Source organism: Erinaceus europaeus, chromosome 1 (assembly GCF_950295315.1).
Source record: "Erinaceus europaeus chromosome 1, mEriEur2.1, whole genome shotgun sequence".
Lineage (NCBI taxonomy): Eukaryota > Metazoa > Chordata > Mammalia > Eulipotyphla > Erinaceidae > Erinaceus > Erinaceus europaeus.
This window is the reverse complement of record NC_080162.1, coordinates 14,736,775-14,762,901: the sequence shown is the minus strand read 5'-3', so window position 1 is coordinate 14,762,901 and position 26,127 is coordinate 14,736,775. Positions and strand designations below refer to the sequence as shown.

Sequence of the window (26,127 nt, the reverse complement as noted above, 5' to 3'; positions counted from 1 at the left end):
ACCAACCCCTCCCCCTGTCCCTGTTTCCTCTTTTATATATTTGTAACAAGAAATATCTATTTAATACCTTTATTATAAGGGTCAGTAAGAGAACTTATACAAAGCCAAGAGCTTGAGCCATAGTTTACAAATGGTCTCTTACTGTTAAACTTTTAAGAAAGGTTTAGGCATTTAGAAGGGAAATAGGATAGGGATAACTCTTTAATGAAAGGAGAAAATTTGAAACAGAGAATTATGATTTTTAATGAGAATTGCAGCAGTAGTTTAAGTATCACAGAAAGGTAATTCTGGAATTGAGAATTTGCCAAAGATATTATATGGAGTAAATCAAAGAGACTGGCAGCAGCTCAGCAGGGTGCAAAGTGAGAGTGTTTCATAGAATCCTTTCCCCATCTTTACAGGGTATCCCTGATTCTTTCTCCAGGTGTATTATGGCTGTCGAAGAAATGGGTCTGAAAAAAAATCTACATCAGTTTCTATCCCTGTTTTTGTGGTAATCTGGAGCTAGGAGGTGGCGTACCTGGTTAAGCGCACACATTACAGTGTGCAAGGATCTAGGTTAAAGTCCCCTGTCCCCACCTGCAGGGGGAGAGCTTCATGAGTGGTGAAGCAGGTCTGCAGGTGTCTCTCTGTCTCTCTCCCACACTATTTTCCCCTCCCATCACAATTTCTCTCTGTCTCTATTCAAAATAAATAAATAAATATATAAAAAAGAATGTGGTGACCTTAAAAGAAGTTCAATTTAAGAATAAGTCGTATCAGTGGAATTCATTAGCATGCATGCTATTCAATTAAAGATTCCTGCTGCCCACATTCTCACAGGCAAATGAAGTGAAGTGCATTTTGTTAGGTCTCAGAACGAAGAAAGAAGAGAAAACGACTGTCTTAAAAGAATTGCTGTTGTAGGTCAATTAACGTGGGTGATAATTGACAGAGGACTCTCTGTTTCTCAATATTTTAATTTTTTATTATATTTATGTATTTATTTTTGATAGAGACAGAGAGAACTTGAAAGGAGAGAGGGAGAAAGAGGGGAAGAAAGAGAGAGATCTGCAGCACTGCTCCACTGTTCATGAAGTTTTCCCCTTGAAGGTGGGGGTCAGGGCCTTGAACCCTTGTCCTTGCATGTGGTAACCAGGCGTACCACTGTCTGACCCTTCTCAGTACTTTAGGTCTGTCTTGGTGGATATTTACTACATTAGTCAGAATAGGAAAGGTGTAGCTTATGGTTAGGCCCCTGAATGCTGAGTCAACAAATAATTGCAAAACTCTCAGTGGTTTAAACAATAAGATTTATTTCTTCTTTACCTGAAAAGAACATATCAGTTTGTCTGGGACTCTGCTCCAAATGAGCCTCCCTTGTGGACTCAGGTGGATGGACCAGGCACTGTGGAGCATGTTGCCAGTTGTCAGGGCCCAGGGAAACAGAGTATTGGTGTTGCACATTACTGAGCCCAGGCTTAGAAAGCTTCCACTTAGGGGAGTCGGGCTGTAGTGCAGCAGGTTAAGCACATGTGGCACAAAGTGCAAGGACTGGTGTAAGGATCCTGGTTTGAGCCCCGGCTCCCCACCTGCAGGGAGGTTACTTCACAGGTGGTGAGCAGGTCTGCAGGTGTCTTTCTCTCCCCCTCTTTGTTTTCCCCTCCTCTCTCCATTTCTGTCTGTCCTATCCAAAAACGACAACATCAATAATAACTACAACAATAAAACAACAAGGGCAACCAAAGGGAATAAATAAATAAATATTAAAAAAAAAAGAGAGCTTCCACTTAGAAGTGGCACACATTTCAACCAAAGTGTGGATGCTCTCAACTGTAAGAAAGCAGAAAATTAAAAGTTCTATAATAGTGTTTTGTTGGAGAAGAGATGCATATGGATGAATATTACCACCTTTACATATATGTCTTACCAGCCACGAACTTCTTAAAAGCAGGAACCCTAGTTGTGCTTACATGCTACTATTTGCAAGGACCCAGGTTCAGGTCCCTAGTCCCCTCCTGCAGAGAGAAAGCCTCTTAAGTGGTGAAGCAGTATAACAGGTCTCTCTCTTTCTCTCTTCTGCCCCCCCATCTCAATTTCTATCTCTATACAAAATAAATACATTTAAAATTTTTTTCTTGAAGCTGCAGATGATGACTCATTCCTTTTTGCTTTTCTCCAAATATCAAATTACATAAATATTAGGTAACTGAATGACTATAAAACTGAAACAAAATGGGAAAGAGTCCTCAGATTTGGTCTTTTCTTTCCCCTCCATCTGTGATATTTCTTTGTTCCTTGTGTCAGGATTCCAACTCTGGAATTGATAACGTGTCATTTGGGGACTCATTCTGCATCTTATTTCCTGCACCTGGAAGTGGGGATGCTGCCAACTTTGTTGAAAAGGGAAAGTGAGAGACCATGTGTCAAAGCCAATGCCAAGTAAAAGGTGAGAACTCTGATCTTAGCCCAGTGGCCATTTTGGGGAAGCTCGAAAGCATCCTGTTGCTCTAAGGCAGCACTGCTGACACCTCTTTTCCTCAGAGAAAGCCTTACTGCTTCCCAGTCTCTTCTGATCTTCTCTCTGCTTCTTTGTCAAGACATTTGCCCAATACTCTGTTTCTTTAGAATTCAGCTTTCTACTAAAGTGAATTAATTAATAAATCTACTGACAGATATTAATACATTAAAATCCCCTTGGAGGTCAAAGAGATAGCTCAACCATGAGGCCATGGGTCTTGTCATGTACTTGACCTTGTCTTGCACTTGACTCAAGCCTTGGTGCCACATAGGATTGACACAGCTAGAGGAGAGACTTTGGTATTGTGGTGTATCTACTTCTGTCTCTCTTTCTTGTTTCCTTATCTGAGAGAAAAAGCCATTTTAGGATAAGTAAATTGTATATATATGAGGCACCATGCCACAAAAAGGTAACTATGAATCTTTTTACTCCTCCCCCCACACCCCTCATAATTGCTTGACTTAAAGGGGCTGTGCACCTAGGCCAGTCTATTAGCAGTCACAGATTCAGAGTATGTTTAAATGAAGGGTCCTTTAGTTGCTAGTCTGATAGAGCCTCCCCCCCCCCCCCACCCAACTGAAGGTAATTCAGAGCCTTACCTCTGAAGCATTAAGAGATCTGTTTTGATTTAGAGAAGGTGGACAGAACTCCTTTGTTTTTCCCCCAACATAAAAGCCCTGTGCACAGAATTACACTAAGTAGAGGTCAAATTCTCTGTTTCCTCAGAAGAGAAACTGATGCTCAAAGAGAGAAAGAGATGGGGAATTTCACAGAGAGATAGTCGTAGACTGAGGCTGGAGCTCCCATCCAGACTTTCCACTCTGACAAACCTGCCCAGAAGAAAGTGATTAGAAGAGGAAGGTGAGAATGTCGATGACACATGGAATTTGCTCAACTAGGGGCGAAGCAAGTATGAGTGTGTGTGCCTCTTCTCAAGCCCAGGGTGACTCTAGGCAGAGATAATAAGATATAAAAACTCTTACCTGGAAGGTACTGGTTTAAATGTGGCACAGGCTGCTAGTAACGCAAGCTCATTATTATGTGATGGGTTATCAAAGGCCTATGTGAAATGTGTGGGATTTTTATGAGCTTGTTTTTATTATAGGAGACTGTTTAAAGGTCCCTAATGTACCAAGTTCTTTGAAAACTCTAATAGGGGCCCATAATCACCTGTGTATGAATTATGAAGGTCAAATTGTGCTGAACATACCTGAGACAGCATTTTTTTACTATATTAGTGGAGGAACAGAATAGAATATGAAAAAAAAAATCAGTTTGGTCACTCCTTTCAGATTTTATGTATATATAACCCTAACCCTAACCCTATATATATAACTATATATATAACTATATATATATATATATATATATATATATATATATATATATATATATATATTGTTTAACTGTAGAGAATAACCACCACTATGAAACATTTTTCCTACTTTGGGTAAAACATGTTTTTTTTTTTTCTTTTCTTTTTTTTCCCCCTGGATTGAATATACAGAATTGATAGACTGTTTACTAGGTTTTAGAGAGCTGATTGTAATGAGTATTCAGATGTATTTGCTAAGGAAACTTGCTTCAGCTTGTTTTTGTCCCTGTTCCCCACTGCCCTGCAGTCAACAAATCGCCCCCTCAAAGAGCAGGCCGGGCCTCACCGGATGTCCTTCGATAGAGGTGCCTGCTGCTTTCACTTGCCATCCTCAGTTTTCCATCTGACACTAGGAAACTGCAAGGTTAGAAAAAACAATGGGCTGTTTCCTTCCTCTTTCTTTAAACGAAGAGGCTGAAAAGAGGACTTTGTATTTATTATTCACAGACCAGACTTGAAAATACAAGTCATTACAGTTCACGTGTGATGGAAGTCAACGCCTACAGGTTTCAGTGTACAAAACCCAGCCTAGCTGGGGCCCAAATGATACTTACCGTCTCCTTAGCTTCCTTGTGCCTTGGAGACATAACCCAAGGACCTCCTCGAGTTTGTCATTGGAGGCTAGGGGGTCTCATCTTTAAACAGTTGGGTCCTGAGCTTCTTAAAAAGAGTCTGGGAAAGGGGAAGAATGGACCCAAAGTAGTCTCCAGTTGGGGAAAGTCTTCTAGGTCTTGGCCATGAGGACCTTAGAACTGTCATTGTGACTTGGTTGTAACAAGTACACGCTTCCTGCAACACAGTGAACAAAAATTTTTCCTGACATTTTGTATTTCCTCTCTGTAATATCCTTTTACTGTTTGCAATGTTTTCTAGTGGCTAGACCATCTGTGGCCAGAAAACCTTTATGTGGTGGGGGCTGTAGAGGGCTCAGTTCAGTCTCATTTCCTTGTCACACTGAAGGGAGAGGGAAACCACCTTTCTAACACTTCACATCCAATATGTGTTCTTTACAGCAAAGAACACTTGTCACAGTATCTATAAGCCAGGCCTTTCTGCACTTGACAGGAGAGAGGCAGAAGTCACAATGTAGCAACAGTATAACCACTGGGACAAAATTATATCAATAACACATAGAGTATTGCCAAGCCCTGCGCAGAGAGTCACTGTCACAGTAGGACTTTCAGGAATCCAAGCCATTTTTTGTTTGGCCATTCTTGGCCCCATTTTTCATGGAAATAAAATTCAACATAAATGAATTTTAGGAATATTTTGGTAAGTAGATAAATATATTAAAATGATAGGTCATAATGTTTCCTTTAGCCTGAAACTGCACTTTTCCTTTGGATCCTAAGGTATCCTAAGGTAATTAAAACATTTTTGTGGGCTCCTAAAAGTTTTGTGAGATGTAGGCATTTTCGCATAGTCCTATCCAAAAGAAAGTTAATTCTTCCTTGGTACAATTTGGAGAAACTGAATGTACATGAGTTATATATCAGGTGATATAGACCTTGGGTAAGGATCTTGCCTCCACTACCACAGACTTGAGCAGGCTACGTTACTCCTTGAGCAAATTCCTTTATTCTTCTTTGTCTTAGCTCCCTTGCTTCTCTCCAAAGTAGAGATAATGATAGCTATCTTACTAGGTGACCGGGAGGCTGAAAGAGAGTCATATTTATAGAGTGCTTGGAATGGGATTTTCTACAGTTTTGAAATGTGTTAATTGTAATAATTAGTATTATTGTCATCATCATGCAGTGTTATCCTGTTCATCCGATAGAAAATTCACACTTGTCCCATTATGATGCTGGATAATCATTTTATTAATTTCAGATTCTTCTTCTAGCATTTGCCCTTCTTCTGTAACCAGTCAACAGCGTCAGGTTGAGCCTGATGTAAAGTTTCGAGACCTCCTTTGAATCTGGAGAGGTGGCAGTCGTTGACTATGTGGGTCATAGTCTGTCTGGAGCCGCAGGGGCAGTTCGGGTCGTCTCTGCCTCCCCAGCGATGGAACATAGTGGCGCACCGGCCATGGCCTGTTTGATAGTGATTGAGGAGGGCCCAGTCATAACGTGCTAGGTCAAAGCCGGGTTGACGCTTGCAGGGGTCTGTGATGAGGTGTTTGTTCTTTACCTCAGCTGACTGCCAGCTCTGTTTCCAAGAGTCTGGAACAGAGAAGTTCAGTGTAGGCGTAGGGGACCAGATTGGGTGACAAGACGTCAAGTGTTGGACAGGGTGGGCAAAGATATCTGCGTATATTGGCAGGTCCGGTCGAGCGTAGATGTGGGAAATGAACTTAGATGATGCCGCATCCGGACGAATATCTGGCGGGGCGATGTTGCTAAGAACTGACAGCCATGGAACCGGGGTGGAACGGATGGTTCCAGAAATTATCCTCATGGAGGAATATAATTTGGAATCGACCAAGTGGACATGGGGGCTACGGAAACCATTCTGGGGCACAGTATTCTGCAGTGGAATAGCATAATGCCAGAGATGATGATCGTAGTGTGGAAGTGCTCGCGCCCCATGAGGAGCTGGCCAGTCTTGCAATGATGTGATTCCTCGCGCCCACCTTTGCTGCAGTTTTTATGAGATGTTCGTGAAATGACAGAGTGCGATCGAGAGTAACGCCAAGATAGACTGGCTGGGCTTCATGCCGGATTCTCGTATCGCCAAGCTGCACATTAAGCTCACGAGAGGCCGAGGCATGGTGTAGATGGAAAACAGATGATACTGTTTTTGCAGTGCTAGGGATTAGTTGCCATTTTTTACAGTAATCAGATATCAGAGACATGTCTTTCGTGAGTGTTTCCTCGAGGATGTCGAACTTGGATGCCTGAGTTGCACAGCAGATGTCATCGGCGTAGATGAACTTCCTTGAAGAAGTTTCTGGGAAGTCATTGATGCAAATATTAAATAGCTTAGGAGCCAGAACAGAGCCCTGGGGGAGGCCACTTGAGACAAGTCTCCATCTGCTAGACTTGTCACCCAGATGCACCTGGAATCTTCTGTTTTGGAGAAGAAATGATATAGTGTTGGCCACCCATGGAGGCAGGCATCTTGAGATCTTGACTAGGAGACCACAGTGCCAGACCGTGTCATAGGCTGCTGTGAGATCAACAAAGACAGCACCCATCTTTAAGTTCTTCTGGAATCCATTTTCAATGTAAGTTGAGAGGGCCAGGGCTTGTTCGCAGGTAGATCTTCCTGGGCGGAAACCAGCTTGGGCGGGTGATAGGAATTTCTCTGTAAGGTGAGAAATACGTGACAGAAGCAGCCTCTCAAGGAGTTTGTAACACACGGAGAGGAGAGAAATTGGTGTATAGCTGGCAGCCAGTGTTGGGTCTTTCTTTGGTTTCAAAACCGCTATTACCTTCGCATGACGCCAAACTTTGGGCATAGACTCAGATTCCAAGATGTGGGACAGGAATGAAGCGAGCCACTTCTTTGTCGCGGGGCCCAGGTTAAGAATGAGTTCTGGGGTGATGTTATCATAGCCAGCAGCTGTTCCCGGTTTAACCCTCTTCAAAGCGTCTTCCAGTTCAGACAGTGTAAAGGGAGAGAGTTTTGGAGATGGACAAGATAACCGGAAGTGGGATGACCACTCATGGGAAATTTCTCTTTTCCAGACTGGGTCTATCTTAGCACGTCCAACTTGAGTTAGGTGACTGGCCACTGAGTTTGGAGATACTAAATATTTTTGCTGTCAGATCGAAGGTGTAAAGAGTTAATGGTATTTATATGCCATTATACATATATATGTAATATAAATGTACATATATGCATATATATATATATTGCATTTATGTACTCTCTGCCCTAATCCAGCTTTATTTTATTTTATTTTATTTCCAGTGTTATCACTGGTGCTCAGTCCCCACTGCTCCTGGTGGCCACCTTTTTTATTATTATTTTTATTATTATTATTATTGGATAGGACAGAGAGAAGCTGAGAGAGAAAGGGAAGATAAAAATAGACACCTGCAGACCTGCATCACCACTTGTTAAATGTATCCCCTGCAGGTGGGGAGCAGGGGCTCAAACACAGATCCTTCCTCTGGTCCTTGCAGTTAGTACTTAACCAGATGTGCCACTGACTTCTCCCTTCCTCGCCCCCAAATCCAACTTTCTAGACCTATTCCCAACTCTGTCACCATTTTACCAGACATTTTTTTTTAGTCCAATTGCATGTTTAGCTATCAGGCTCAGGCAAAAATTGCTAAAGTCATGAGCCTCTTGGAACATACCTAAAATAGACTTCCTAGCTTCTTTCCTCCCAAAGACCTCCTACTTTTATCTGCTCTATTCCTACCTTTAAGTTCCTATTTTTAAGACAATTTCTCATGCTTTATATTTTACCACCTTTCAGCCACCAAGTTGCAGACTATACTGGGATTCCATCCTGACTTCCCTAAGCAGATGACCTCACCAGTGTGTCCGGAACCTCACCATCACAGACCCCTTCCCTACTAGGCAAAGAGGGAAACAGGCCGGGGATCTGGATTGACCTTCCAACATCCATGTCCAATGGAGAAGCAGTTGCAGAGTCAGACTCCCCACTTTCTGTACCCTATAAAGAACTTTGGTCCATACTCCCAGAGGGACCAAAAATAGGGAAGCTTCCAATGGAGGGGGTAGGATATGGAACTCTGGTGGTGGGAATTGTATGGAATTGTACCCCTCTTATCTTAAAATTTTACTAATCATTGTTAAATCACTAATAAAAAATTAAATAAATAAGTAAATAATCATGCTCAGTTCAGGTTGTAAGTACTTAAAAAAAGAAGTATATATCCGAGATTAGAATCAATCAACCAATGTGAAGACAGTAGAGAAGAAAGGATATGCAAGTTTCAAAAATAATAAGACCCTGGCCTCAAGGTATGTTTGCCTAGGAAAATAAGGCCTATCCAGAGGAGCTCAAAATTAGTAACAAGGGGCGCTGGGAAAAGTGCTGAAGGGCTAAGAGGTGAAAAACTCTTATGATAAATGAGATAAAGTGTCCCAGATAATAAAAACACTGTGTAGTAGGACAAGGATTCCTCCTGAGTATTTCCTAAGGGGAGAAAATATATCAGCCTTCATACTGAACACCACCACCACATCCTGTTTAATACTGCCAGATCTTAGGAAGAATGTCATATTTTCTTTAGGGAGAGAACAAAGGTGGTTTGGTGCTGCCCTCACAGCGCTGGCATGATCAAAGGAGGTGAGCCCAGACATCTTTTTTTTTTTAATATTTATTTTATTTATTTATTCCCTTTTGTTGCCCTTGTTGTGAGCCCAGACATCTTATACATTTGGTTGGACACAGAAAGTCCGAGAGGACATAGAAAACAGCCACAACAAAACCAAAAGGGACATTTGGTCATTCTACCAGCGCCACCAATTATATTAATAGTATTTTATGGGAGTCGGGCAGTAGCGCAGCGTGTTAAGCGCACGTGGTGGGAAGCACAGGGACAGGCAAAAGGATCCTGGTTCGAGCTCCTGGCTCCCCACCTGCAGGGGAGTCGCTTCACAGGCAGTGAAGCAGGTCTGTAGGTGTCTATCTTTCTCTCCCCTCTCTGTCTTCCCCTCCTCTCTCCATTTCTCTCTGTCCTAACTGACAACAATGACAACAATAATAACTACAACAACAATAAAACCAACAAGGGCAACAAAAGGGAAAATAAATTAAAAAGACCAGTATCTTACATTGTGTTTTTTGATTTGTAAAGATTTTCACTTTATCATCATTTAAAATGTCTATGTTGTAAAGATGGCAGCTGGTAATACTCATTTAAAGAAGAAGAAATTGAATTTGATTGATTGGTCTGATATCATCTGAGTGACAGTGTTTTGGTCCTGCAGAAGTGGAATTCAGATCTACTAAAAATTCTGTCTTTCTTGAGTTACTGTAAAATTGTTAGGTTGTTGATGGTTCTCTATAACAATAAGAGTATTTATTAAGGCCTTACTTTTTTTTTATTGTATAGAGACATCCAGAAATTGAGAGGGAAGGGGGTAATAGGGAGAGGCAAAGAGACACCTGCAGCACTGCTTCATCACTTGCAAAGCTTTCCTCCTGCAGGTGGAGACGAGGGTCTTGAACCCAGGTCCTTACGCAACACAACATGTGCGCTCAACCAGTTGTGCCACCGCCTGGCCCTGAGGCCTTACTATTTCTTTAGAATGTGTATTACTTCTTCAAACTAACTTATGAGGTACAACTTCTCAATTTCATTTACAGTTAAGAAAAGGAAGGGATTGGGAGCTGGGCGGTGTTGCAGCAGGGTCAGCACACATGGTGGAAAGTGCAAGGACCATGGACCGGCCTAAGGATCCCGGTTCGAGCCCCCCACCCCTGCAGGGGAGTCGCTTCACAAGAAGTGAAGCAGGTCTGCAGGTGTCTCTTTCTTTCCACCTCTCTGTCTTCCCTTCCTCTCTCGATTTCTCTCTGTCCTATCCAACAACGACAGCAGTAACAATAATAATAACAACAACGACAATAAACAAGGGCAACAAAAGGGAAAAATTAAAAAATATATATGTAATAAAATTTAAAAGGAAGGGATTGTTCAGGTGAAGTAATTTATTCTGGGTTGTATTTCTAGTAAGTTGAGATCTTACTCTATATAGCTTTGTCTGACTTTTGTTCTATGCTTCAATCTCATTTGCTGCTGCAATTTGGAATGGTTATGATACAGCCATTTTAACTCTGAATGAATATCGACTCATTTGATGAATAAATAAAAATGACTATAAAACCGTGTCCTGTTATTTCAGAACTTTGAAAATAATCTTTAGTTTTGTTTAAATAAATAATCTGAAGTACAGGTTTTTCAAAAGTTAAGCTAAGACATGTGGAAACCTATTGAACTCACCCTTATGGTTGATCACAGTAAGATTTCATATGTATCCTGGAAGCTTTAGGCTTGAGGGCCTAATGTTAAACAGTGTCAACCTGCGACAATGGCCAAGTGAGGTGAGATGAGCCTTCAGGCTGAGCCTAGTTGGGGAGCCATTGCTGCCTTCAACTTGCCTGCTCAGAATATTTTCACATTCCCCCCCCTCCCCGCCCCCTGACAAGGTTATTGGAAACACAGAACTCTGCAATGCATTTTATAAAGACTTCCACGTTGATGTTGCTGAATATGACACACTGCCCTGAAGAACAAAAGCGAATTGTCAATAGTGGGAGGCAGTTGAGAGTTGATTCTTTATGCTCAGAAGTCAGCCTTTTTTTATTTAAAGGATTTAAATGGCTTGCCTCTATGTTAAAATAGCATCTACATTCTGCCTCAGCGATTTCATTTTTAGCTTCAGTATCACTTTATTGGAGAAATGTTGATTTACAGAGTTGTAATCAGAAGGATACATTTCCCCGAGGTGTTAGGCCATCTTGCTCGCTACCAAACTGTCAGATTTTTATATTGCCACTTAAACATAAACATATTTGGTTATCATATGCTTTATGATTTATAAGTAATCTTAAGAAATAAGATTTTCTGTGAAAATCTTAAGTCAGAGAGTTCTACAATGACTCTTTAAGAATATGGAGGGAGTCGGGTAGTAGCACAGCGGGTTAAGCGCAGGTGGCACAAAGCGCAAGGATTGCGGGAAGGATCCCAGTTTGAGCCCCAGGCTCCGTACCTGCGGGGGGGGGGGGTCTCTTCACAAGCAGTGAGGTAGGTCTGTAGGTGTCTTGTGTCTTTCTCTCCTCCTCTCTGTCTTCCCCTCCTCTCTCCGTTTCTCTCTGTCCTATCCAACAACGACATCAACAACAACAACAGTAACTACAACAACTATAAAAGAACAAAAGCAACAAAAGGGAAAAATTAAAAAAAAGAATATGGAAACATTGCATTAAGATTATGGCTGGCCAATGATAACTGTATTGTATTAACTAGAAAACTAGTCACCCCTGCAGTTCAGGACTGAATCTAATTGTAACTAGTCACCCCCACAGTTCAAGACTGATTAAATAACCCAAGACAGACACTTTTCCCCTTGTAAATTGTCAGAGGAGTAATTACAATGACTTGTCCATTGTAATGAAATAGTGACTCTTCATTCTTTTCTATAAATGCCCTAAAAATTCTATCATCTTCATTTTTTTTTTTCTATCTTCCATAATGGACACATACAGCCAGGAAAGTTCAAGCAATTTTTCAGTTTCTTCAAAGGCGTAGACAAATCATCACACTGCAACACTAGAGAGGAAATCACAGGTTTTTAAAAATCTTTTATTCACATGAGACCACAAAAAGTTCCTGACAGGATGTTATTGATTACGCTTACCCAGTGAGGTCTGAAATGAGTCTTCCTGCCACGTCACAAGACATGCTCTTTTATTCTCCTCGTTTCTCTTGCAGAATCGAATCCCAGATCTTCTGAACTCTTCCATTAGATTGAAACATTTTAGAATAGTTTTTCCTCTCCCTGCCAGTGAGCCTTCTACTTCAGTTCTTTTTGTCTGCCAGTCACTAGCAGTATCCTCTCCTATGGGATATACTTGAATGAAGTGAGGACCAAATATTCCTCATCGCAGACTCAGATTCGTTGGGTGCCAACCCTTCCCGTATAAGTGATTATAGATTTGTATGTATTAGCTAATTCAATCTTCACAGAAACTTTATGTAAAGGGACTAGTTTTTTTTTTAAGAACTTTTTTTTTTAATTGAGGGGGGTTAATGTTTTCCAGTGCAATAACTGACATATGCACACAATTTCATTATGTACCAGGCCCCCTAAGTCTCCTCTCTCTCCTTTCTCCCTGTCCCTCCCCAGATTCCTTTGCTTTGGTGCAATACACCATGTCCAGTCCATATTTCACTTTGTGCTCTTCCACCGCATGCCTACTTTATTTAAAGTCCCACTAATAAACGACATCATTTGGTATTCCTCTTTCTCTTTTTGGCTTATTTCATTCCACATAATGTCTTCAAGTTTCATCCAAGAGGATACAAAGCAGACAACTACATCATTTTTAACAGCTGAGTAGTATTCCATCATGTATATACATCACTTTTTTAAAATGTTTTTTTTTAAAAATACTTTTTGCTCAACAAATTGTTTGGCTTCGTATGTTAACTCTCTTTTCAATCACCAGGTTCCAGATGCCACCAGGATGCTGGCCAGGCTTCCCTGGATTGAAGACCCCACCAGTGTGTCCTGGAGCTCAGCTTTCCCAGAGACGCACCCTACTAGGGAAAGAGAGAGAGGCAGACTGGGAGCATGGACCGACCAGTCAACACCATGTTCAGCGGGGAAGCAATTACAGAAGCCAGACCTTCTACCTTCTGCAACCCTCAATGACCCTGGGTCCATGTTCCCAGAGGGATAGAGAATGGGAAAGCTATCGGGGGAGGGGGTGGGTTATGGAGATTGGGTGGTGGGAATTGTGTGGAGTTGTACCCCTCCTACCCTATGGTTTTGTTCATTAATCCTTTCTTAAATAAAAAATTTTAAAAAATACTTTTAATATTTATTTATTTTCCCTTTTGTTGCCCTTGGTTTTTTACTGTTGTAGTTATTATTGTTGTTGTTATTGATGTCGTTTTTGTTGGATAGGACAGAGAGAAATGGAGAGAGGAGGGGAAGACAGAGAGGAAGAGAAAAAGATAGAGACCTGCAGACCTGCTTTACCTCTTGTGAAGTGACTTCCCTGCAGGTGGGGAGCCGGGGGGGGGGGGGCTTAAACTGGGATCCTTACATCAGTCCTTATGCCAGTCCTTGCGCTTTGAGCCACGTGCGCTTAACCTGTTGTGCTACCGCCGGACTCCCACTTTTTTTTTTTAAGCCACTCATCTGTTATTGGGCATTTGGGTTGATTCCAGGTTCTGGTGACTACAAACTGTGCTACTATGAGCACAAGTATACATAGATCTCTTCCGATAGATATTTCTGTTTCCTTTGGGTAAATCCTCAGGAAAGGAATGGCTAGATTGTAGGGTAGGTCTATGTCTAGTGTCCTGATTGTCTCCAGATTGCTTTCCACAATGGCTGGACAATTTTGCATTCCCACTAAGAGTTTGGAAGTGTTCCTTTTTCTCTACATCTTCTCCAACATTTGGCATTTCTGTCCTTTCTGATAACTGACATTCTCACAGGTGTAAAGCTTGGCCTTGTTGTTGTCTTAATTTGCATTTCTCTGATGATCAGTCACTTTAAGCACCTTCTCATAGATCTGTTGGCCCTCTGGACCCCTTCCTTGGTGAAATGTCTATCTGTGTCCTGGCCCCATTTTCTAATGAGGTTGCTTTTGTGTGTGTTTAGTTATTGAACTGCTTATTGGTTACTAGTCCTTTGGTGTGTGTTGTGTAAAGATCTTATCCTGTGCTGTAAAATGTCTTTCTGTTTTGGGTGGTGGCACGTTTTGCTGTGCAGAAGCTCTTCAATTTGATGTAACCTCACTGATTTATTTTCACTTTTGTTTTCAATGCTGTTGGATTTGAATCCTTGAAGGGTTTTTCGAAACATAGGTCATGAAGCTCCCCGCCAATGTTTTTTTCTATGTATTTGATAGTGTCTGGCCTAACATCCATGTCCTTGTTCCACTTGGAGTTGACTTTTGTGCATGGTGATGTGACGGTTCCATTTCATCTGCTTGCTTGTTTCAATTCAGTTTTCTCATCACCATCTTTTGAAGAGACACTCCTTTCGCCACTTAATGGTTTGGGCCCCCTTGTCAAAAAATTAGTTGGCCATAGATGTGGGAGCTTATTTCTGGACCTTCAATTTTTTTTTTTCACTGGTTTGTGTGTCTGTTTTGGTTCTGGGAGCAGTTTTGATTACAGTAGCTCTGTAGTATAGCTTGAGGTCAGGTGTGTAATGCCTCTTGTCTTGTCTCTTCTTTTCTTCTTAAGATTGCTTTGGAAATGCTAGGATTTTTTTTTTTTTTTTTTGCGGGGGGGAGGGCTTTCAGATAAATTTCTGAAGCTTTTTTTGTTTTATTCCTTTAAAGAAGTTCATTGGTACCTTGATGGGGATGGCATCAAATCTGTATCTAGCTCTAAGCAGGATGGTCATTTTGACGATGTTAATTCTTCCAGTTCATGAGCATGGGCTGTCTTTCCACTTATTTGTCTCTCGTTCTGTTTCACAAGGGATGAGTTACATCCTCATTTTGCAGGTGAGGAATCTAGAATCTGAGAAATTCTAACTTATGATTTACCTGAGGCAAAGATCTCTCTTGCTCCCTCCTTCCCACTTTCACTCTTTTTCTCCATCCCCCTTTCCTTCCTTCCTTCTGTCATCCATACAGATAAAAATGTATTGATTGTTTCATGTGTTCTGAGTGATGTAATTGGCATTGAATCCGCTAGTTAACACAGCAGACAATGTCCTATGGACTAGGGAGCTGAACAGATATCTGATACGACACCAAATTACATATCTCACCCAAGAAACACTCCCAGACTAAATTCTCTCAATTTCTAACTCATATATCTCAATTCACTTTCCATTTCAATACACTTAGTGGGAAATTCAAAGGATTTAAAAAATCTGTTTTTAGCTAATGTGATTGCTTCAAAACTTATGTGTGAGTGAGCAGAGCCTTTCAGTTATGCACGTTGGCACCTTGGTCTTTAACTTTATTTTATGTGAGTAGCCACAGCAGTCAGTGTAACTGCTAGACTGCTTATATTACAATGAGAAAGAGATGTTATGGGATATGGTTGGACTTACTTTGAGAATATTTTGCTTTATTTTTACCTAATAAAAGCATGAAGATGTTTACTTTTCAATAAATGTGGTCAAAACTTATTTATGATTTCCTGAGTGATATTTATGATTTCGTCAGTTTGGACACAGAGAATTTTAATGTTCCAAACCCTGAAAGAAACTTTGTGCATAAGCTTGAACTTCAAGAAAACATTCAGCACAGAAGCATTTTAAAAATATTTTCTTTTAATGAGAGATAACATAATAGTTATGCAAAAGACATGCATGGCACAGGTTCAAGTCCCAGCACTACCATAATCTAAAGCTGTGCAGTGCTCTACTAGTAAATAAATCAATAAGTAAATAAACAAATAAACAAACAAACTAAAAAAAAAAAACAAGAGTTTAATGAGAGAGACAGAAACCAAAGCTTATGATGGTACCAGGGATTAAACCCAGGACATTGGAGCTTTAGACATGAAAGTCTTTTTGCATAACCATTATGCTATCTCCCCTGCCCTCAGGAACATTTCCAGTACATATATCCCCCACTCTTTTGATAACTTGCCTTATGATATTTGGCCATACAAAACACCTATGTTTGTAACTTTTACTTCTTTTCTTTGGTGATAAGGTAGTCTGATAGTAATTTGTTATGAGAAGAGGTGGAAAGGAAAGACAGCATCTACTAATTGTTTCATAGCAATTATCATGAAGTCAGCAAGCATCCAGACTTCGGACTTGATAACCAAAATAGAAGAAAGTGCTGACTAGTTACTTGCCTGCTGAATGGATTCACATGGCAGTGAGATGTTAAAGGTTAACTCTCCTTCTCTTCCCCTCTCTCGAACACCTCAGTTCCTGGCATATCTTACTATCCTGACTTATGACAATTCCACCCAGTTCTGTATCACCACCACTTCTGTACCTGCCAACGTGTTTGCTGCTCTCCTAATTATGGTAAGTGAAGCAATACTGTGGGTATATAATTTCCACTTTATACAGGCTGTGCATTTAACCTATCATCCCTGCTTCTATTATCCATTAGTGTTATTTTAGTTTGTATGTGCTATTTGGTAGGTTATTTTTGGACCTGGGAACACTCAGCTATTTTCCCTATAACTGAACGTTAATGCCTTTCTTTTGCTATAAGCCTTTTTCTGTGCAGAGATTTCACAGGGAAGTTCTGCTTTGTGAACAGTGGGGAAAACCTTGATCTTAATTGTTATACTCACTTCCTTGTTACACTCTCGATTTCCTCTCCAGCTTTGCATTTCTCATGCAACATTTCTTTTTATCTCCTTTGGTCTGGGGGGAGTCATAGATTTCATATATATATATATAACCCTGTGACTTAGGGAAAGCAGAGCTGAGGCTACACATACACACGGCATGGCAGTACAGGCTTGGTGGGATGCCTACATACTCTGTGATCACCTCTGTGTGATTGATGGCTCATCACTCCGGTATCTGTACATCATCTAGGACAAGTCTGTTTCCTATAGTGCCGACTCATTCTACATCATGATGCAAAGATTGGGAGCAGAGGTTCTGTCTTCGTATTATTATGTCTGATGTTCCTTAGCACTGGGAGTGTGTATGTATTGAAAAGGAGAGATGAGAATTGAAATACACGGAGATGAATGTAGACGACCAATTCTTCTGAACAACTTTGACATGTTTTCCAAGGTTTGCATGATTCTTACATATGCATATGACATTATCATCAATAATAAAAATAAACTGTGACCACTAATGCTGGTAAAATATTCTCTCAATTGTGTCTATTAAATATATATGAAGTCATTATCATAAGAAGGAGGATGAAAGAGTATGCAGGCAAAAAGATTGTTAGACAGTCTAGAGATTTCTCAGAACACTAGAAAGGGACCTATCTTGGGACCCAGCAATTTTCCTCCTGGGTTATTTTGTTACCCAAAGGAAACAAAAGAACCTATAAGAAGAAATTTATGCCTACTTATTATGTTCATAGCAGCATAATTTATATTAGCCAAAACTTGGAAGTGACTCGGATGTCCAGTGATAGCTGAGTGGCTAAAACAATTATGAGATATCTATCTATATCTATCTATCTATCTATCTATCTATCTATCTATCTATCTATCTATCTATATGATGGGGTACTACTCAGCTGTTAAAAATGATAAAGTCATCTCTTTTGCCTCATTTTGGATGGAACTTGAAGACATGTTAAGTGAGATAAACCAAAAAGAGAAGGATAAATACCAAATAATCTCACTTATAGGTAGGACTTAATAAATAAGCACAGGGAAGGAGAACACAGAGTGACACTCTGACTGGGCATGGTGTATAACATCAAAGCAAAGGATTCTGGGAAAGGAGGAGGGAGGGAGGGGCCGAAGAGAGCCTTGGGGTCCTGGTTCATAATGATGTTAAAGGATGTAGGTTGTGGGGAAGAGTGTTCTGCAGAGAAGAAGAAACTCATGTACATGCACAGGGATGGCTCTGTAAGCCACTATCCCTCTCCACCACAAAAAGGAAAGAAAAAGAAATTTTCAGATAAGCGTTCTGTAGGTATGCCATGCCGATTTTAATTTAAAGGAGCATGGTATCATTTTCTCTTTTGTGGTGCTTACAGTATTTTTCAGCTTTAGATATTAAATTAGTTATAATTTATTTTATAATTTAACATTAAATATTCACTTTTGTACTTAATTTTGGGTTCTTCAAGAAGACTCCACTACAACTGTTTCTGTCCTTTCTAAACCTGGATGTACCTTATCCAAGAATAATATGGTTTAATATACAGTAAAGGGTGTATGTATATTTGAACTATTTGGGATCCTGATGTGTCTATCTCCTGGAAACCAATGAAAGGGAGATGGGAGGTCGTGCCAATATGCTAAAGACTCTACTATAAACTAGTTTGTATGTACTAGTGCTTTTGCATGTGTTGCTGCAATTTAGAGGTTTATATACAGTTTTAAAAAAAGAAAGAAAAAGAGAAAAATCATTAGGATACATTGCTATGATCATAAAATAATATTTGGCTTCAAGATATCCTAGGCTTTAAAATGAATATTTCCCTGCTTTTTTGTATAACTTAAGATAAATCACTAGTGCTATAATCACGGTAATGATCTCACAATAAACATTTAGAAGATAGCTTTCATGTTAAAGATTTATATGCCATTTATGTTAAAGGTTCCTCTGCTGCTCCAGGCCATCTCTCTGGGACACCAGTTCTTCTGTCTGGTCTCTTCACTGTTTCTTTTTCATCTGTGAAGCTGATGTGATGAGAAAACAAATGGGGAGATTGGTAAAAGAGATCCTAGAACTTAGATCTGAAAGTGGTATGCCTCATTTTGCCTGTAATTCATTTGTTACAATTTAGTCATTTTGCTTCACTTTAAAAGGTTGACAGTTTTATTTTAAGTTAATTAACTTATTTATTTTGATAAGACAGAGACACTGAAAGGGGAAGGAGAGATAGGGAGAAAGAATGAGAACAAGAAAGAGAAAGCGAAAGAGAAACACTTGCATTACTGCTTCATAACTAGTAAATCTGCCCCCCACCTTGGTCCTTGCACATGGTGACCTATGTGCTCAACCGGGTGTGCCATAGCCTGGTCCCAACAATTTTTTAAAATGATTTATTTACTTAATCATCTAATTACTTATCATGAGAGCTAGTTATATAGAGAGAGATTAATCAGGAGAGGGTCAGAATATTGCTCAGCTCTGGCAGACTGTGATGAAGCAAGGCTAGAACCTGTAGCCTCTGAGGCCTTAGTCGATTGCTCTAACAGACTGAGCTACCTCTTGGCATCCACACCCCCAAACAGTCTAAAGTATGTCTACTCTACCTTGTACTTTATGAAAGACCTACATTAGTACCTATATCAGCTGGTGGAAAGAAATCTGAAGAAGGTTTTCACTTTTGTTTTGCAGTAGTCATTAAAGAGGAAGTACACACCTCAAAACATCAAGAGTAGTCCTGCCAAAGTGCATCCTGGGAAACACTTGATTCAGGTTCTGCACTGATCACAGTGCTCCTGATGTCATTATAAACTAATGTTAGTTTGGACTGATGTGTCTTTGGTAGCCTATTTAGGCGGCCGGGAAGGCTGCCTTTTTATTTCTATGTAAATTAAGGGAGCTTGCTCATTTCAGTCCATTTTAGATTCTGAAAGTCTTCATAGGGATACTCTTCATTCGTGGATTCTTGAGGAAGCCTGTAGATGTCCCCTTCTTCCTTCTTTTAGAATGTGTACTGGTGAGTGTTAGCATTTTCTTCTATGGGCTTCAACATATGTAAAAAAAAAAAAAAAACACTTTTTTTTTTTGGTAAGTGTAAATGGTCTCATAGAGAAACAATTGCAGCTTGTAAGTCCATGTGCAACTCTATTGGGATGACACTGTGGTTTGGTGAGAAGAAATCAGAATACCTGGGTTGTATCTGTTTAAGATCACCACTTACTAGTTACAGGACCTTGAGTGTCTTCCTCAACACTGCTTTCATTGTAAAACAGGAATGGTGACATCAGCCTCCTGCTGCTCAGGTTGTTTTGGGGACAAAAGGAGGAGTTTGTAGGAGTCTCTGAGGTGCTTTATACATATGTGCCCCCTTCTTTTTGTCTTTACCTCTTTTTCTGTTCAGTTTTCACTCTTACCACCAGGATGATGCGTTATGTCTTCCTGCTGGGAAATTGTGCAGTCACATCTGCCATGTTGTCCCCTCAGGCTATTGCTAGTTCTTGCGAGAGTTGGGACATTCTCGGAGCACCTGTTCCACCATGTTGTGCCCTCAGGGCATTGTCTATTTCCCCACCATAGTTGAAGTGCTATGGTTACTCCTCCCCCTTCCCATTCTCACGAAAGCTACTCCTATAAAAGCCCTTCTTCTTCCGCACCTCGTTCTCTTGCCAGCGCTTCACTTTGGTGTTCAGACGCAGGAAAGGTTACTGCATGAGGCGGCCATTTTCGCTACCTCCACATGGCCCAACCTGTTTCTCTAGCACCCAACTCTGAGGTGCCAGTGCAAATAAAGATTTGTGTTCCCTCTTTGCTCTGGACCTCCTCTCCCTCTTCTCCACTGCACACAACAACATCTTCCTGGTTATAAAGAAGACAAAGAGAGATTTTAATGTTGGACTGCTACCATACTCAACAGGGTTTCAATCTTCAATTCTCAATGATAGAATTGTTATTTAAGTATGAGTCATTATATAAAATTATTTTAGTATGATACAGTAAATGCTGGGAGGGGTAAAGAGAAAGAGTGTGTGTGTAAAAGTTCATGAATTTGGGGGGGGGGGAAGGAATCCAAGTGGGAGATACTCCTTTTAAACCAGTGTTTACAAAAAAAAAAAAAAAAGAAACAGGTTGTCAGCATCCACAGGTGTTGACTTACGAAAAAAACTCAGTGTTACAAATCCTTTCTTCTGGAGAGTGAGGAGTTGGTCTTTTGAAACATGTTCTTTGTGAACAAAGTCAGAAAACTGCTGTACCTATCTTGACAATTTGTTGAATTTGAAGATATTTTTACATTTTAAATATCTTCAACGCATCACATTTATAAACTACTGATGTATACATGACCTTTCAAAAACATTGTATAGCTTTTAATTCATATGAATTATTTTAGGAACCTCTGGATCTCCTCCTTCAATATTGAAATAACCATACCATAAATAAAGGATATGGTTTTATACAATGAGGGCTATTGCATGTGCTTTTCTTTGTGACATATTCTTTAATTCTTTACATTCCTGTACCCATTGAATTACTGGAATTTGTCACTTTGAGAGAAGATCAAAATAGATGATCTAAAAGAAGTTAAGTTAGTTTTTGAATTTATTTTTAAAATTCCAGAAAGAAACATTGCTCTTAAAGTCTGAGAGTTTTTATAGCAACAGTCTGAGCTCCAAAAGTTTAAGTGTCACAAAATTTCAATGCACACTGTTTATGCCAAACCACAGAGTGGGAAGGAATGGCTCATGAGTGTTGGATGAGGGAGATGAAGGCTGAATAACTGTCCCCCAGGAGGATAAATAGAGGTTAGAAGTTGCGAGAGGAGCTGGAGTGGATGCTTAGTAAATGCTTAGTGCCCCATTTCCTCTTCCTGTTGAAATTTGGAGAACCAAATGGCAAGCAAGATAAGATGGATCTGGAGTCTTGTGGCTTTCTTCCTGATGAAGTTCAAGCTAATGAAACCAATTCTTGTAGTCACACCTCCCATTATACCTTGGTTCTGCAGCAAAACGAGAAAGGCGTGAGGCAACAGAAGATCTAGGCAGGAAAAGTTAAAGCAGCGCTCCAACATGCCTGTTGCCCTTAGGAGATTCCAGAGTCAAGAATTCCCCATCACCCCCAAATTAACTTGTAATGAAAACTTTTGAAATTAGCAACTTTAACACATAGAATTCATAACTCCTAACTTCTGTCTATGATTGGGATCATCTTCACTCATAGAAGCTGTAAAAGAAGAACAGAAGCAAAAACACAAAGCAGAACATGGGCTGGAGTTGGTGTATTGCACCAAAGTAAAAGACTCTGGGGTGGGGGGTTCGGGTCCTGGAACATGATGGCAGAGGAGGACCTAGAGGAGGTTAGATTGTTATGTGAAAACTGAGAAATGTTACACATGTACAAACTACTATATTTTATTGCCAACTGTAAACCATTAATCCCCCCAACAAAGAAAAAAATAAGTTCATAATTCCTGTAAATGTGAATCAATGTATTCTAATTTTCCTTCCTCATGCCTAGATGGTATCTGACCCCCAAACTGCTGTTGTTTGCATGAACTCAATCAGCCTAAAAGATCCATCAGCTTGAAATCAGGAAACTGCAGGGATACAATAGTGGTAGGTCTCAGGAATGCAAGGGCATGTTCCATTGAAAGCCAGTGTGAATGAGAACAAATGGACAGAGAAGGTACCAGCTCTCACTCACAAGCAAGATCCTGTCCGTTGTGACAGCTGATGTCTGTGCTGATGGACTGGTGTCTCTACTGTATTCCTTCCTGAAAATCTCAAGTACATCCCTACTAACAATTATGGCCTAACACCAGAAAGTACTGAAATACTCTCTCTCAACATGTTTTCTCATCCATAGGAATGAGAAAGAAGAAAGTGGGAAGAAAAAAAGCCTGAAATAAACTATGATTCTCTCAAGAAGACTAGAATAAAGCAGTGACCAAATTATCTGGATTAACAAGCTTAAGTTTTTCACTATCAGTTTGTGAACCTATTTAAAAGTTTATTTACAGTGAATAAAAGAGTTCCACTACTTTTTTGTTTTTAGTGATTTAACAGTGGTTTACAAAACTGTAAGATTTCAGGGGTATAGTTTCATAACCACATGTGGTAAGTGTTAAGTCATTGCACCAGTCACTAAAGTCCTATGCCCCACCTCCTCTGATAACCACCACAATTCATATATATATATATATATATATATATATATATATATATATATATGTACATATATAATTTATTTATAAAAAGGAAACACTGAAAGGACCATAGGATAAGAGGGGTACAACTCCACATAATTCCCACCACCAGAACTTCATATCCCATCCCTTCCCTTGATAGCTTTCCTATTCTTTAAACCTCTGGGAGTATGGACCAGGGTCATTGTGGAATGCAGAAGGTGGAAGGTCTGGTTTCTATAATTACTTCCCCGCTGTACATGGGTGTTGACAGGTCAATCCATACTCCCAGCCTGCCTCTCTCTTTGCCTAGTGGGGCAGGGTTCTGGGGAATCAGAGCTCTAGGACACACTGGTGGGGTCATCTGTCTAGGAATGTCTGGTTGGCATCATGCTAGCATCTGGAACCTGGTGGCTAAAAAGAGTTAACATATAAAGCCAAACAAGTTTTTGACCAATCATGAACCTAAAGACTGGAATAGAGTTGGGGGGAGTCTCCATTCTGTAGATAGCTAGTAGGCATATTTCATTTATATTCCAAAGGTCCTGTGGATGTACTAGTTTTTTTCCCCCCGAGCCTGAAATCTGATATGCAGGTGGATTCTAGTTATTGTCTGGGGAGATGATGTCATGACTGGAAAAAGGACCAGAAAGCTGGATCAGGGAAGAGAGTAGCTCCCAAATATGGGAAAGGTATATAAATATTGTTGACTGTAAACCCCATCACTTTGATCTGACCTGGGGCCCATATTCAGCTTAGGAGCCTATGTGACCTCTGCATCCCTGTAGACTCAACCTCACATTCTGTGGTCATGAGTAGGAACATTCCAAGTTGCCCCAGTATCGACCCATCTTCCTGAAGTGTAGCATAGAGTATGTTGTCCATCCTTTCTTCAGAGGATGGAACATTCTCTACCTTTGTTTATCCAACTTGAGGGCAGGGTCCTATGGGGGCCCATAAAGGGGTCTGTTTTGTTGTTCCTGATAGAGATGACTGGTAACAATGGAGAGAGGGATTTATTTGAGGTCTAGGCCCATCATGTCTGTTTGGGAATCTCAGGACTCCCCAGATAGGGCCCCAGCTGATGGGGTGGCCTGATAGTGACTAAAGAGTCATCATTAAAGTATGCCAGTCTCTTGCCCCTATTAAGCTTTTGCAGTCCTTGTTTTGATAGCTTGGGAGTGAATGAGGGAAATATAATAGGTAATAGGTGAGGAGGGTATCTAAGTACAAGTAGATACTATTTCATTATGAACTTCATACTGATTCACTGTAGATTATTGTGTACTTTTGCTTTCAGGTATATATTTTGCCCTAATTTATGGATACATGTGAATATATGCCCTATCTTATAGGACCTGGTCTATATCTAGGTTTTTGGACTTTATTGGGAAGTGAATCACCTGGAGTGGAATTAGAGAATCTTATGAAAGGAAAGGTCTCACCAGAGTAATGAGGCTGAGGGGATGATATTCCATGCCATATGTCTCTGGACACAGTCTGAAGTGAAGCATGCTGAGGTGGTACTCGTTGTGTTGATTAGGTTGGGATCAGTGGATGCAATATCATTTGGTATGAATTGAGAGAAGCATGCAGGAAAGTGAGCCCCATCCTAGAGGTTCCAGGACTAGGCAAATATAGGGTCTTTAGAGGAAGTGGGAGGTTCCTGCTGTCTTAGGGTTTAAGAAGGCAATAGATAGTTATTGCTATAATCATATTATTTGGAAATTGGTCTAACTTTGCAAAATACCTTTGTTAGGATTTGCTGTATCATACACAACATCACTATAATTTATGTCCTTTGATATTATTTGTATATAGCTGTGCCACTGGTTGCTTCTGTTCTCCCTGGTCTAAACTTTTAAGAGAGTCAACATATCGAAAACTCAGCCTATGATCTGTGCATTAAAAAGTTTGAGACATTCAATTTTTCCCCTCTCATATTAATTAAATAGTAATTTAATTACCATTATTTACTAATTATTAATTACTAATTTATTTATGACTACAGATTAATGGAAGTGCACATAAACACCATTCCCACCACCAAAAGACTGTGTCCCATCCTACCCGCCCCCACCGGCCCCATGAAGCCGAACATACACCCTCACCCTCACCCCAGGCTTTTTACTTTGGTGCCCTACTCCAAATTCAGTCAAATCCTGCTTTAAGTTTCCCTTTCTGTTCTTCTTCCTCAACTTCTGTTTATGAGTGGAATCCTCCCACTCATCTTTCTGACTTAGCTCACTTAACATAACTCCTTCTATCTCCATCCAAGATGGGTCAGAGAAAGTGGTTTCATTGTTTTTAATGGCTGCTTAACCACCACAATTCTTACAAGCTTTTGTTTTCATATTTCCACCAGGGTAATTGATGGGGCTTGGTGCCTGTAAGATCATCATGCACTGGTGGTTGTCTTTTCCCCACATTTTCTCCTATATGACAGGACAGATAGAAATTCAAGGGGGATAGAGAGATTGAGAGGAGAGAGAAAGGGAGACCCTGCAGCACTGCTTCACCAGTTAAGTAATTTCCTCCCTGCAGATGGGTGCCAGGGGCCTGAACCTGGATCCTTGTTCATGATGATGAATGCAATTAATTTGGATGTGCCATTGCCCCAACCCAAAGTGTTACAGTTTTTTTTTTAAATTACTTATTCCATTTTGTTGCCCTTTATTATTTTTTTAAAGCTTTTATTTATTTATTAATGAGAAACATAGGAGGAGAGAGAAAGAGCCGGACATCACTCTGGTACATGTGCTGCTGGGGATTGAACTCAGGACCTCATATTTGAGAGTCCGATGCCTCCCAGGCCATGCCTTTTTTATTTTATTGTAGTTACTGTTGTTGTCGGATAGGACAGAGAAATGGAGAGAAGAGGAGAGACAGAGAGGAGGAGAGAAAGATAGACACGTGCAGACCTGCTTCACCGCCTGTGAATCGACTCCCCTGCAGGTGGGGAGTGTTACAGTTTTAAGAGAAAGTTTGGTTACCATTTTTTTTATAAGTTAATTTGCTTTAGTTGTCTATATTCCACTTATAAATGAAAATATCTGCTTGTTGACTGTTACCTTTTACTTATTTCACTTGGCATAGTCACCCTTAGCTCTGTCTATTCTGTCCCAAACAATACAGCTTCATCATTTTAAATTTCAGGGTAATACTCTATTGGATATATATCCC

General features: G+C 40.3%; 1 long non-coding RNA gene across 2 annotated transcripts in view; it reads left to right on the top strand.

The window, feature by feature from the left end:
* Window positions 1-22,924, top strand: part of LOC132541708 (uncharacterized) — a 47,395-nt gene extending 24,471 nt beyond the window's left edge. Inside the window, exons 3-4 of one of the 2 annotated variants that reach the window (XR_009552808.1) lie at window positions 16,383-16,484; window positions 22,626-22,924. This is a non-coding gene — a long non-coding RNA (uncharacterized LOC132541708). Of the gene's footprint in view, window positions 1-8,244; window positions 10,170-16,382; window positions 16,485-22,625 lie in introns of those variants that run through there. The other variant, XR_009552806.1, reaches the window with a different exon arrangement.
* The last annotated feature ends 3,203 nt before the right edge of the window (window positions 22,925-26,127 follow it).